At 32.6% G+C, this 12,045-nt stretch overlaps 1 long non-coding RNA gene across 2 annotated transcripts; it reads left to right on the plus strand.

Annotated features, from left to right (window-relative positions):
• Positions 1 to 246: 246 nt before the first annotated feature.
• Positions 247 to 11,656, plus strand: LOC149554354 (uncharacterized). Of its 2 annotated transcripts, XR_016365227.1 has the most exons (3): positions 247 to 856; positions 974 to 1,187; positions 10,997 to 11,656. It is a non-coding gene; the product is annotated as an uncharacterized LOC149554354 (long non-coding RNA). The 2 variants fall into 2 exon arrangements; XR_016365228.1 differs by having other exon boundaries at positions 247 to 1,187; positions 10,950 to 11,656.
• Positions 11,657 to 12,045: the final 389 nt, after the last annotated feature.

Below are 12,045 nucleotides of genomic sequence, written 5' to 3' on the forward strand. Positions count from 1 at the left end.
GAACAAATAAATTTAATATATAATTAATTATACTTTTGTATAATTTTTTTATATTTAAATTAACTTGAACAAGATTACCAATAAAAAATGATATGAAAAAAGAGAGTAAATGTCATTAATTAAAGGTAACTTATTCTATTATTTGTAAATAGTAAGACCCCTATAAACTGTAATATGACACTAGGACCATTTCCCTAATCTTGTTAGTCCCTGCGGTAAGGCAAGAGACTAAAGTTTTCATGTCTCTTTTAGAATTAGTTGAAACTGCAAACTCTAGAAAAATTGCTATAAACTATGGTCCATTGACTAATTTCTATTAAAATGAATTTTCCATTTCAAAATTCTTATTTTTTCATTGGCTGCCATGCTTTTTCTCGGTGATCTTTTTGAATTTTTTTGTGAAAATTTCAACAAAATGATGTTAGGGAGCACCCGGCAATGGAAAGCTTGACTATTGAAGAAAAATAGGATTGCAGGCACTCAAACGTGGCAAGGTAGAAGTTTGCCAAACACAACAGTATCATTTGTGAAAAGTTTCTGTGACATCATGCATGTAAGTCAGTATCCTAAATTATACCCTTCATTTTGGTTTCGTTTATTTTTCCAGAAGTCTTTACATAAAATGAGCTGGGCATAGGCCGTTCCAAATTGCAGTGCTCTGCCATTATGCATTATAATCAGTCAAACGTGGAGGGTATTTCTTGCTTTAATCGGTTCTTCCTAAGAATAGGTGAATTCCAACCAATCTTGTTTTTGTGTTTTCCATGTCAATCGGCTGAGAAGGTGGAAACGCTTTCAAGCTGGATCTCAAATCAAAATCCATCCCTCTTTCCTTCAAATATCATCCGCGGTTTCTGTGAGTCTGCCAAATTCCCCCAAGAGCGTTACAGTAATGTAACTTAAATTTATGCAAAAGCTCGCTTTGAGCATCGATTCAGTCGATTTTAACATAGCAGCTGTATAAATAACGCAGCAGGGTAGGGATAGCGGGAACTTCAACTGGGAAACGGAGAGGATGGAGGGTTATTTGAATCGATTTGAAGTGAAATCGAAAAATTCTTCAGAAGAAGCGCTTGCCAGATGGAGGAAACTTTGCAATGTTGTGAAAAATAGAAAGAGGAGATTCAGAAATATCGCCAAAAAAAGTCACGAGAGCCCGAACCAAAGAAATTCTATAGCAGAACAAGGTATGTGTTTTTCTTCTCACTGCTAAATCAATTTTTCCATTGAAAGGTTACTTGAATTTTGGGCATTCACAGCGAGTCTTTACAGTAGTGGATGAGAAAGGAAATCTTGATCAACTTACGGTTAAATATTGTACAAATGAGAAATTCAGAGAAACTGTGTAGTAAAAATATAGAGACTATTATTCAATTTAAAAAAAAAAAATTTATCAATTGCTTTGAATATTTATTTCTTAAACATGTGTATGTCTTAAAGGATTTTTAAAAGACTCAAGTAAATATATATTTTTAAATGATGTAAATTATTAATTAATGTAATAATTATTTCAGATTTCTTAATTAAAACAAACATTTTGAATTAATGAAAAATATGAATTAGTGTGGTAAAAGTTTTAAATAAAATATACATTTTTTTTAATGATGGAAAATATTAATTGATGTGAACATCACGATCATAAATAAAATTTGAAATGTAAACAAAGAAAAATTATTTCTCAACAAAATAAAATCTTCCTGATATTTCTAACACAATTGTTTATAAAATCTCTCGTGAGTTAAATGTGAATTTGAAATACCATGGTCTGCTATTCATTTGCTACAAAGAATGGCCATTCATTATAGCCATCTCCTTATTTTTCTTGTGATGAAAAGGTCCAAGAAAGACAACCAGAGGATCATAAGCTTCTCCATTGGCTTTCGTTACAGATTTAGGCACCCGATATATAGATACACCAAGGGCCATTTTCCTTTCTTTGTACTCTTCAAATTTAGGATCATTTTCTAGCTGATCAAACCATGACTTAGGTTTTCTTTTCACTTCCAACGACTGCTGTCATACTCCATCTTGAATATCTATTCTGACACATGCTAAATTGTTTTCACCTTCCATAAATACTTGACTTGATCAACTTTAAAACAAAACCATTGACCTTCATCTACCACATAGATCCATAGACAAGACTCACTTTGAGTGCCATTGAAAATACATGTGTAATAGTACCCTCCATCTCCACCAATCATGAAGCAGTATTGAACTCTTTGAAAATTATGCATAACTCTAGCAGAGTCAAGCATGTGTCATGATCTCATAGACTCACTACCCTTATTCATCAACCACTTTATCACTACAACAAAGTGTGGGTCATCCGATCAAATCTCCTTTTAATCTCTATGTAAGCTCCAACTCTACTTACATATTTGCTCAATTAGAAAATTTGGATCAATAGGAACTCATTCTATTATGAACAAAGAAGGTCCTACCAAGTATCTTCATCAAATGAAATGGGACACACATCAGACTCTCATTGAGTCGCATCACTTATCTTTTGGGCATTTTATTACTACAATGATGTGATAACAATTGGATCTATATGTATTTTAATCCATAATTGGCGCAAGGTCATACTGGCCAAAAAACACAAGTATCATCAATTTTCAATATGTGGCAACATCTGAATACATATATCAAGATCACAAACCAATCAAAAGAAAACCTAACTATTGTAGACCCTTCAACTTTTGGCTTAACCATAGAGACCCCTAGCATAATCACACAAACATAGAGTATTTTAGCAAACTATCCTAGTTAGATGTGAGAAAATGTGAGCCATTCAATTTGACCCCAAATTAGAATTTGTCGCTGAAAGAAAAATTGAGTCCATTTGTCTAACATATAACATTGTGACCAATCAGGAATGAGAACAAATGGGCTCATCTGAGAAACTAACGAAATAAGAAACATGTGAAGCTCTCATTTCCACAAGCATTATTTAATGATCTCTTTAACATATTCTCATTTTGCCTCTAAAATGAGCATGTACCCATTCCAAATATACTTGTTATGGGCTCATTGGGTTGCTAGAATAGAACTGTACTATGAAGAGAAAATTAGAATATTTTTTTTGTATTTGTTGTTTGGTAAAAGAATTGGGAATAGGAAGACATATTCCAATTTTACCCCTAAAATGAGCATGTCTATGCCTAAAAATATCTGTTATAGGAATAGGCCATTCCTATTCTCAATCAGATTTTTTCAAACTACATAATTTTTTTCAAATCCGTTGTGATTGCGCAGACATAATTTTTTCAAGTATTATCATGGAGACTAATTTTTGTGTGTTTTTGTATATAAATGAGCATATTTTACTCGTTTAATGAGTGTTTTTTTTAACATAATAATCACATATTGACTTTGACATTTCTCCACTCATTGTTTGACTACATTTGTTGTATGTCTTATTTCAATTGTTGAGAGGCATCCTATATTTTATTTTTAATATTTTAATATGCCATCAAGCACACAAGAAGGTTTAATTAATATCTATTCCAACATATGCATGATCTTTAACATTTCATATAGAAACTCATGTCAGCGTATTTCACATCATTCTTCTCAAGTTAGTTTCATCTATTAATTTGATCATTGCTTTCTTTATGGCCTAACTTGTATTATATTATATCCAACTTCACTATTTATCAAGCTGCTCACATATGCAATGCATGTCTTCACTATATTATCACTATTATTTAATCATTATTGTAATTACTGCAAGTTGTCCTCTATCATAAACTTTCTTGGCTTTTAGAGTATATTTCAACTAAAATCTTGGTCTTAGTATTCTATTTAAATACTCACCATTGATGGTTAAGTTGTTATGTTGTTATCCTTCCCATCAAGGTTCAAATCTCATGGGGATGAGGTCCCCTGTTTGTGGCCTCATTGGTTCATAGCTCCAGGTCAAAGCGTTTACCCCTTCATACCAAAGTCACTTTTTATCTCAGTACATCATTGTTTATATTATGTAATATATCACACCACTGCTGCTTTTCTATTTCTAAAATTTAACACTTGTCCATTTATATGATTTTACTTTTTCATTTATCATTGTAAGTATTTTATCACTCTCACTTTCAATTGATACTGTGACTTTCAGTTGATACTGTGATTATTCTATTTATTATTCACTAACAATCTTGTCCATGCTTGTCAAACCCTTTGACATCAATGACATGCTTGTTAAACCCTTTGACATCAATGCCAATATTTTCATCATGTGCACCAAATTTAGTTATATATTTTTTTGCTTGCATAATTGTTCTTAAATTTGTATTTTAAGTTTTTCAATGTCATGACCATATCCTCTTATTAAACTTTTCCATATCCTCTTATTGAGCTTTCAAATGTCCAGTGTCCCAATGATGTTGCGAATATCAAACACAACCTTTAGAAGGTTCTTTATATCACCATTGTATAATGAATTGGTGTTAAGGACCAAAGGATAATAAATAATTGAAGTACTAGTTTTAAGAAGTTGAGGCCAAAGTATTTTTGGAAACATATCAAATAATCTAAAACTTAAAAAAATTAATGACTAATTCAAATCTTATTGTTTAAGTTTCTTTAAATTATTAATAAATAATCAATATTTTTGCTAATAAACTTTATTAATAAGATTTCATATGATTTATCAATCCTAAAAATATGTAACCATATTTATGGAAAAAAAAAAAAAAAAACATTAGATTAAGTTCATATCATTGTGGTTGGACTATTATAAGGATTAATCATTAACAATGCTCACCATTGCAAGTCATTATTAGAGGTTGTTCTTCTAGGTTGGTGGTTAGATACATATTCACTACTAATGGTAGTTGGATCTACATTAAGAAAAAAACAAAAACAAAAACTTGAATGTTCTGATTTAATTTAAAAATATTTTTACAATTTTGCATAAATATGAATAAAACAAGTCTTTTGAAACTTTGTGTTTGTTTTGAAATCAAATGCTCTCATTTAATTAAAATTTATTTTTCAATTTTATACATTTGATTGGTGACAAAGATATATGGTTTTATATATTTGTCTAATTGGAGAAGAACTTCACAATAGTGTACCAGGCTTTTAATAGTTCAAAATATATATAATGTTATGTTTTCAATTAGATAAGGACTCTTACCACATGTAGTAATAGTTAGTGCAAAATTCACAGTTGTTCTATGTGCAACATATTTTCCAGCTTGTTTCATCTTTGGTAAAGATAAAAACTCTTAATCTTAAGGTTACTATGAAATTTATTTCAATTTATTCTATATAAATACTATTTAATTATAGTATAGTCAAATTATTCCTTTTTAATAAGCTCAATAGTTGTCTACTATTAATTTGAGCCCCATTTTGTGAAAACAGTTAAATGCATATGAATTTCTCCAATTACATCGAACAAACTCAAAATGGTCTTCTCTTGTAAGTGCCTCCTTCTCTTATTTGTAAATCAAATCAAATCTATTTCCTTAGATAGAAATTGACAAACTCCTATTTTAGCCTTCTCCTATTCACACAAGGCCTCAAATCAAAATTGACAAACTACTATTTTAACCTTCTCCTATTCACACAAGGCAGGGACTTAAGCTCGAATAGAGCTCTTGTTTTCTATTGCTAAATCTTACTTTAAATAATAAAAGAATGCGAAGGCCAAAAAAATAATCGATAGTTCATTTTTCATTCTGCACCTTCATCATAATTGCAATTTTTCAAAATTTAATTCCAAATTTACCAACTTTTAATTTATTATTGGAATGTTTTAATCTATAAAACTATCAAACCAACCAAAGCAGTGAACATCGGACAATGGATACCTAACGGAGAGATAATATGGCAGATCCATATGAGGGATAGAGACCTTATGATCATAAATTTTCTTTAAAAAGTCTGATAACATTCCGATGTACAATGAACAAGAAAAGGAGCAAATTATAAATAATGTATATAGCAGTTCCTTGTATATTCCATTGCCCCATTTGGTTGCTGGAAGATGAGGGCCAAAACCGGGTTATCAGGGGCAAAACCAGGTTTTGCAAAAAAAATTTGGTGTTTGGTTGGTTAAAATTATAACTCGGTTTTCAATTTCATCTTCCAATAAAAAGGTGGAATTCGAAATTAAAACCAGGTTTTGAATTTTATGACAGTTTTTTTAATAATATTGTGGGGTCCATAGTATATTCATCTTCCGTGTCAACCAAATGGACCATTGGCTTTCCAAACCACAAAACCAGGTTTTCGAAAACCTGGTTATGTCAAAAATTCATCTTCCCCAACCAAACGGGGCCTTGATTCATTACTGTCTTCCAAAAAATGTACAGTATAGTAAGTTCAACTAATAAACTTATAGAAAATGCCCAACAATCAATTTAAGGCCCAAGATGCACGGAGGCATTTAGTTTCACAAGTCCACTCTGGACCTTGGCTATAAATTCCCATAGTTCTAACCGTTTCAAAGGATATGAATCAGAACTGATTTGATGACGATTCCATTCTGTCAACCCAAGGCTGCTAATTCAGCCAGACTTTTCAATCAGATTCAACCTTCAGCAGTTTCGGAAAACATCAGCGAGCCAGAAATATAAAAGTCGAGAACTTTTTTCTAAAATGATGAGTCAAATTTCAAAACCCTGCTCTGCTTTCTGAGATTAGTTGTTCGATTTCTCCAAATGAAGCTCACAAAGCTTACCTCAGCCTAAATTTCAGAGTGACCTTAAACACGACGTCAAATGTTGGAAGGCAACTTCATCACAGGGGATGGTTAATCCCATCTGGTGATGAAATCCATACTCTTCCTCTGCTTTCTCCAACAATGCCCTGGATAGAGAATGATTCAAGTAATTTGTGGGGATGATACAGCGACTTCTTTCATTACCCACGTACACTGCACAATGCTCTTTGAGGACATCCAGTGGAAGAGCACTGCATGACCTTCCCATCATCTCATCCTCAAATGAAAAATATCTTCTCCTCTTTTGGAAAAGATCATACCCAGTTGCTTTATGGGTTTTGAAAAAACCTACAAAATGTTTTGATGATATGCTTAAGAAGCAGAACTTAAGGATTTCCCTCGCTTCTTGCCATTGCAGAACTCTGAACTGATCAGTAGTTTTAGATGACTTCTAAATCACAGAGAGATCGAAAGATGCAAAATGCTATGGTCAGAAGGGAAAGAATGTGCTGTGTATATATAATAATTCAAAACGAGAAGCTGCTATGATTAGAAAGCAATGGCAAGTTGACACAGTGGTCCACAATGTACTCAGGGAGCAAGTACAAATTCTTCAAAGATATGATTTTGGCCCTTTGAGCACTCTGAATGGAAGCAAAAACCATGTGCCGCCTCTTCAAATTATATGCAAACTTAGAGACAAGCAATAAATGTTGTGTTTTTGAGCAATCCATTTTGTCACCTATTATGTTAGGATATTTACATATCAAGTTAACCTCAATACAATATCTTTGAGATAGCTTATCACCGTCAGGTAGCATTTTGTAATCCATTATTTCCTAAATCATGCGGACCTTGAGTAACTTATCTCATTGTTAGCACAGAGAGAGAAGGAAATCTTTTGTTTATTCATGTTAATGTTGATTCTATTCGCATTCTAATACAAGGGTAATAACACTTCCAATATTGTTAGAAGTAAAAGAATTATGTATCTATGGCTTGCAATCAAAACTGACAGCAACTCTGTTAAAAAAACCATGCATCCAATTAATGCAAGTTTTGGATAGAAAGGACAGTAGCACATGAAGATACCGTGTGCTTGGGCCAAACTGTTGGCTTCATTTTGCAGGCCCACCGACATAATATGCACTTAATTCTGTTGCCGCAAGTATTGAATTAGAGATGGACACAAGATAAGAAATTTGACCAGACTCATTATCAAGTCCATTGGATTGGTTGATATTTTCTATATAGATAACCAAAAGTAATGTTTAATTCCCAATCGTAACCAGCATCCTGTTATTTACCGATGGATATGGATCAGTCAGGTGGGCCCATGCCTTTGATAATTGACAAAATCTTACCCAAAATACTGGTCCAACTGATTGTTGATCGATTCAAGAACTCTTTTGTAAATATTGGATATAGGCTGTTTGCACCTTTCTAGGGCTCACATATGTTAAACTTAAAAACAACAATAATAGAATGAAGATAAAATATCAAAAACCAGGCTTAGTTTGTTAGACTAAATTTTAGATTCCTATAACAATAAAAGCCAATTCTATATTTATAAAGCAGATTAATTTTTAATAGTAACTAAAATGTTCAGATCCTCATAATTTTGAAAATGTTAAGATTCTCATAATTTCTAGAAGAGCAGATTTTAAAAAATCTGGGTCATAATAAAACGGTAAACCAACATATACTTGACATCCTAGAGTCGTTCGAACTCACACCTAACAGTATCAGTTCTTGAAATAAAAAACAAAGTTTGGACCTGGTAAGTTCATGAACGTTAAAATGGGCTCTTCAAGAAAAACAAAATTTATAACTTGTCTCCAAGTTTCGATACATTTGGAGAGTTCCCACATGGTTTTGGGCCACATACCGAGTGCCGAGAAGACTAAAATCACATCTTTCAAGCATTCGTACATTCTCACTCACTACAACGGGGACCACTTTGTCAGCTTGCCGTTACTCTCTCATCATGCCTGTTTTGCTGTAAATTGGAATACTGGTTAGGAATTATTATATATACATGATAACATATCCTTCCTTTCCCCACCGAAGCATTCTAAATTCCTATCTTCATCTGTTTTCTTTGCTAAGATATTGGTCCTATACCAAAAGTATCTGGTTTTGAAGTCTGCAATGGCAAAAAGCAAGGGAAATCACCAAGTTCTGCTTCTTAAGCACATTATCAGGGCACTTTGTAAGTTTGTCAAAGCCCATAAAGCTGCTGGGTATGATCTTTGCCAAAAGAGAAGAAGATATTTTGTATTTGAGGATGAGATGATGGGGAGATCATGCACTGCTCTTCCACTGGATGTCCCTAAAGGGCACTGTGCAGTGTATGTTGGCAATGAAAGAAGTCGCTTTATCATCCCCACAAATTACTTGAATCATTCTGTATTCAGGGCATTGCTGGAGAAAGCAGAGGAAGAGTATGGATTTCATCACCAGATGGGATTAACCATCCCCTGTGATGAAATTGCCTTTCAAAATTTGATATCTTGTCTAAGGTAAAAGTCTCCAACCCTCTGAAATCTGGGTGAGCAGCTAGTTGGGTTTCACTGAGAGAAATAGTGCAACCACAGATAGTAGTTCTTGAAAATTTCTGCCTTAATTTTTAGTCTTTGCTTAACACAATGGGATCTTCATCAACTCTTTTTGGGTCCATCTACATTGAAAAACCTCAAAGTCAGAGTCAGAGTGATATCAGCAGTTGTTTAAGGCAAAATCACAGACTTCACTAACCCAGGCCGTGATGGATGCTGTTTGATCAAAATTAGTGTTTCTTAATCGCGAGTGACTATACTGTACATTTTTGTAAACACAAATACGAATGAATGAAATTTGTATACTTTGCTCCTTTTCTTGTTCATTCTGCATCGGGATCTATTCATGTTTGTCAAATCTTATCGATCTCCGATGTTCCTTTCTATCTATCTATCTACCATGTCTGATTGTTTTCTATCTATCTATTAACATAAAAGGTAAACTATTCTTCTCCACCAGATAACTCTGAATATCCAAAAAAGCATGACGCATGTATTTGTTTTGTATGGACTGCTAGTGCGTCAAGTTTTTACTAAAATTGTCTAATGGTTTAGGAATTATTGTGGCTATTCAGCAAAATGACTGGCACGGATTCATATATCGTATGCATCTCAGTTATGTCAGAATTTTCAATAAATTTTTATTTTGAATCTCAATCTAAATTTATAAAATATAACTAATAATATAATAAGCTTATTTGTTTTATTGAAGTCAAATTGGAATATTTTATAAAATTAAATATTCTATAATTGCAATTGGTGTTTTAATTGCTTTTTAAAATCTAAATAAATTGAAAAGTTGGAATTAGTGTTATCACAATTTTTGTTTTAACTTAGTATTAATTTATAATATTGCTATCACGATTTGAGTGTGTAGTTTTTGAGTCAAACTCTTTGACCTATATATCACAAATTCACACATGAATCCAGGTGATGCTCAAAGAGGTGAAGCAACTCCAATGAGTGCTAAGTGTTCCATTTATTCTTATTAGAGATGGATTCATGTGTGAATCACTATTTGTGATATGTGGGTCAATGAGTTTGTCTCAAAAACTACACAGTTAAATCTGATAGCAATATCATAATTTGACCGAAATGGCTATACAACTGATAGAATGGCTGTATTCAGAAATTAATTAATCATTTAAAAATGTTAAATGGTATCATTTTGATTTTAAATTAAATAATAATTTTTTTAAATAAGCCCATTTTGTTGGCTGCATAGATGCTTCCCAATTTGACTTGCTGTAGAAAATATCTCCTACTTAGGATTAGCTAAAAACATTTTAATAAATGCATGTAAAGATAATTTAGGATTAAAGTAAGGAAGAGGATATCTATTGTCTTGGAGTGTTCATTTATCATAACTATTAATTAGATATAATATAAGCAATGGTACACACATGTAGTTGTAGTCAAATTAGTCAATTTAGTTTAAGTTGGGTAATTCATATGCAATCTAATACATCTAATGAACTATGTTATCTAATTCAACTTTTATTCTTACATTCTCTCATCCTAATGATAAACCACGAAGTGTAATCCTAAATGTTAATGGTAAAAAAACTTACACAATTGAATCCAATAATAAATTTACACATTTCAAATAAATTGTAAAAATCTGATCATAATGTTAATTATCTAGGTCATGGCTTTTTTTTTAATAATTTTTTTAAATTTTAATTGATCAATATTTGTATTTGTGATCTACTATATAGATGTTGCCTCCTATATTTCACTCCAATGAAGATGGCGTGGGTTTTAGATCACCGATGCAGGGCAAGGTCGGGGAATCCGGTACATACGACCAGCCGCACAAACAACTGCTGCAATGGACAGTGTTTAGCACAGCCAGCGAACAGGCATTCTCAGTCTCCAATAGAAGGGTAAAGGATCCAATATGCTCCACAACCTACACAAAGAATTTGAAATGATAGGAATATAGGCTTCCAAAAAACATATCTCTAATCGTTCTGAAATCTTTAAAGCTAAAGAGATGGGATGAAGAACAAAATCACGAATATTATTGTAAAGTCGACCATGGATTCATTAGAGAATTCGACTGTACATAGTCAGAAAAGTCAACGAAGTCCATGGACTAAAGGAGCGATAAACTCAAGTGGTGGCGAAACTTATCAAGAAATTAGGATGATGTGTGGAAACGAAATCGATGCCTCTCTACTAGACCCCTGAAAGACGACGACATGTGTAGAAAAGTGTGACCACTAATAAGGATTAAAAGTCTAAGTATGAATTAAATAATTTTACTAACAACTTTCTCAAACCAATGGAAAACATTCTTCTCCAAACTCGTAAAGTTTACATGTACCTATTTCATAAGAAATGGTGATATGTTCTAAAATGTTGTCCACTTTTCCAATAAATTTTGAGCAGCAGCAATCAGCTCATTGATTTTCTATTAAATGAGAAAGACGTAGGCCACCAAAGAGTAAGAAGAAAAAAAAAGGGAAAATTTTATGACGGAGTTCAAACTACTATATATTCCACATTCGATTTGAGGAAATTAGAATAGGTTAGTTTAGTTCTTATCTTTACAAAATTTTCTAGAGCAGGAGAGTCGGTTTCTCTCTGAAGATCTAATAAAAGTCTTCACATGGAATGTCAGGGATATCAACGACTCTAACAAGAATAACCTCATTAAATATTAAATAGACTAGAGTAAGGCAACGATTGTCATGATTCAAAAAACTATGATTGGCAAAACATGCTCAATTTTTTTTTCAAAAGTTGGGAGGTTCGGTCAGTCATAGGTTCCTCTTCAATTGGTACTTTAGGAGGCTAACCTTTATGTGG

Source organism: Cupressus sempervirens, chromosome 5 (genome assembly GCF_028749045.1).
Source record: "Cupressus sempervirens isolate cs-2001-9-10 chromosome 5, ASM2874904v1, whole genome shotgun sequence".
In the NCBI taxonomy this organism is placed as follows: domain Eukaryota; kingdom Viridiplantae; phylum Streptophyta; class Pinopsida; order Cupressales; family Cupressaceae; genus Cupressus; species Cupressus sempervirens.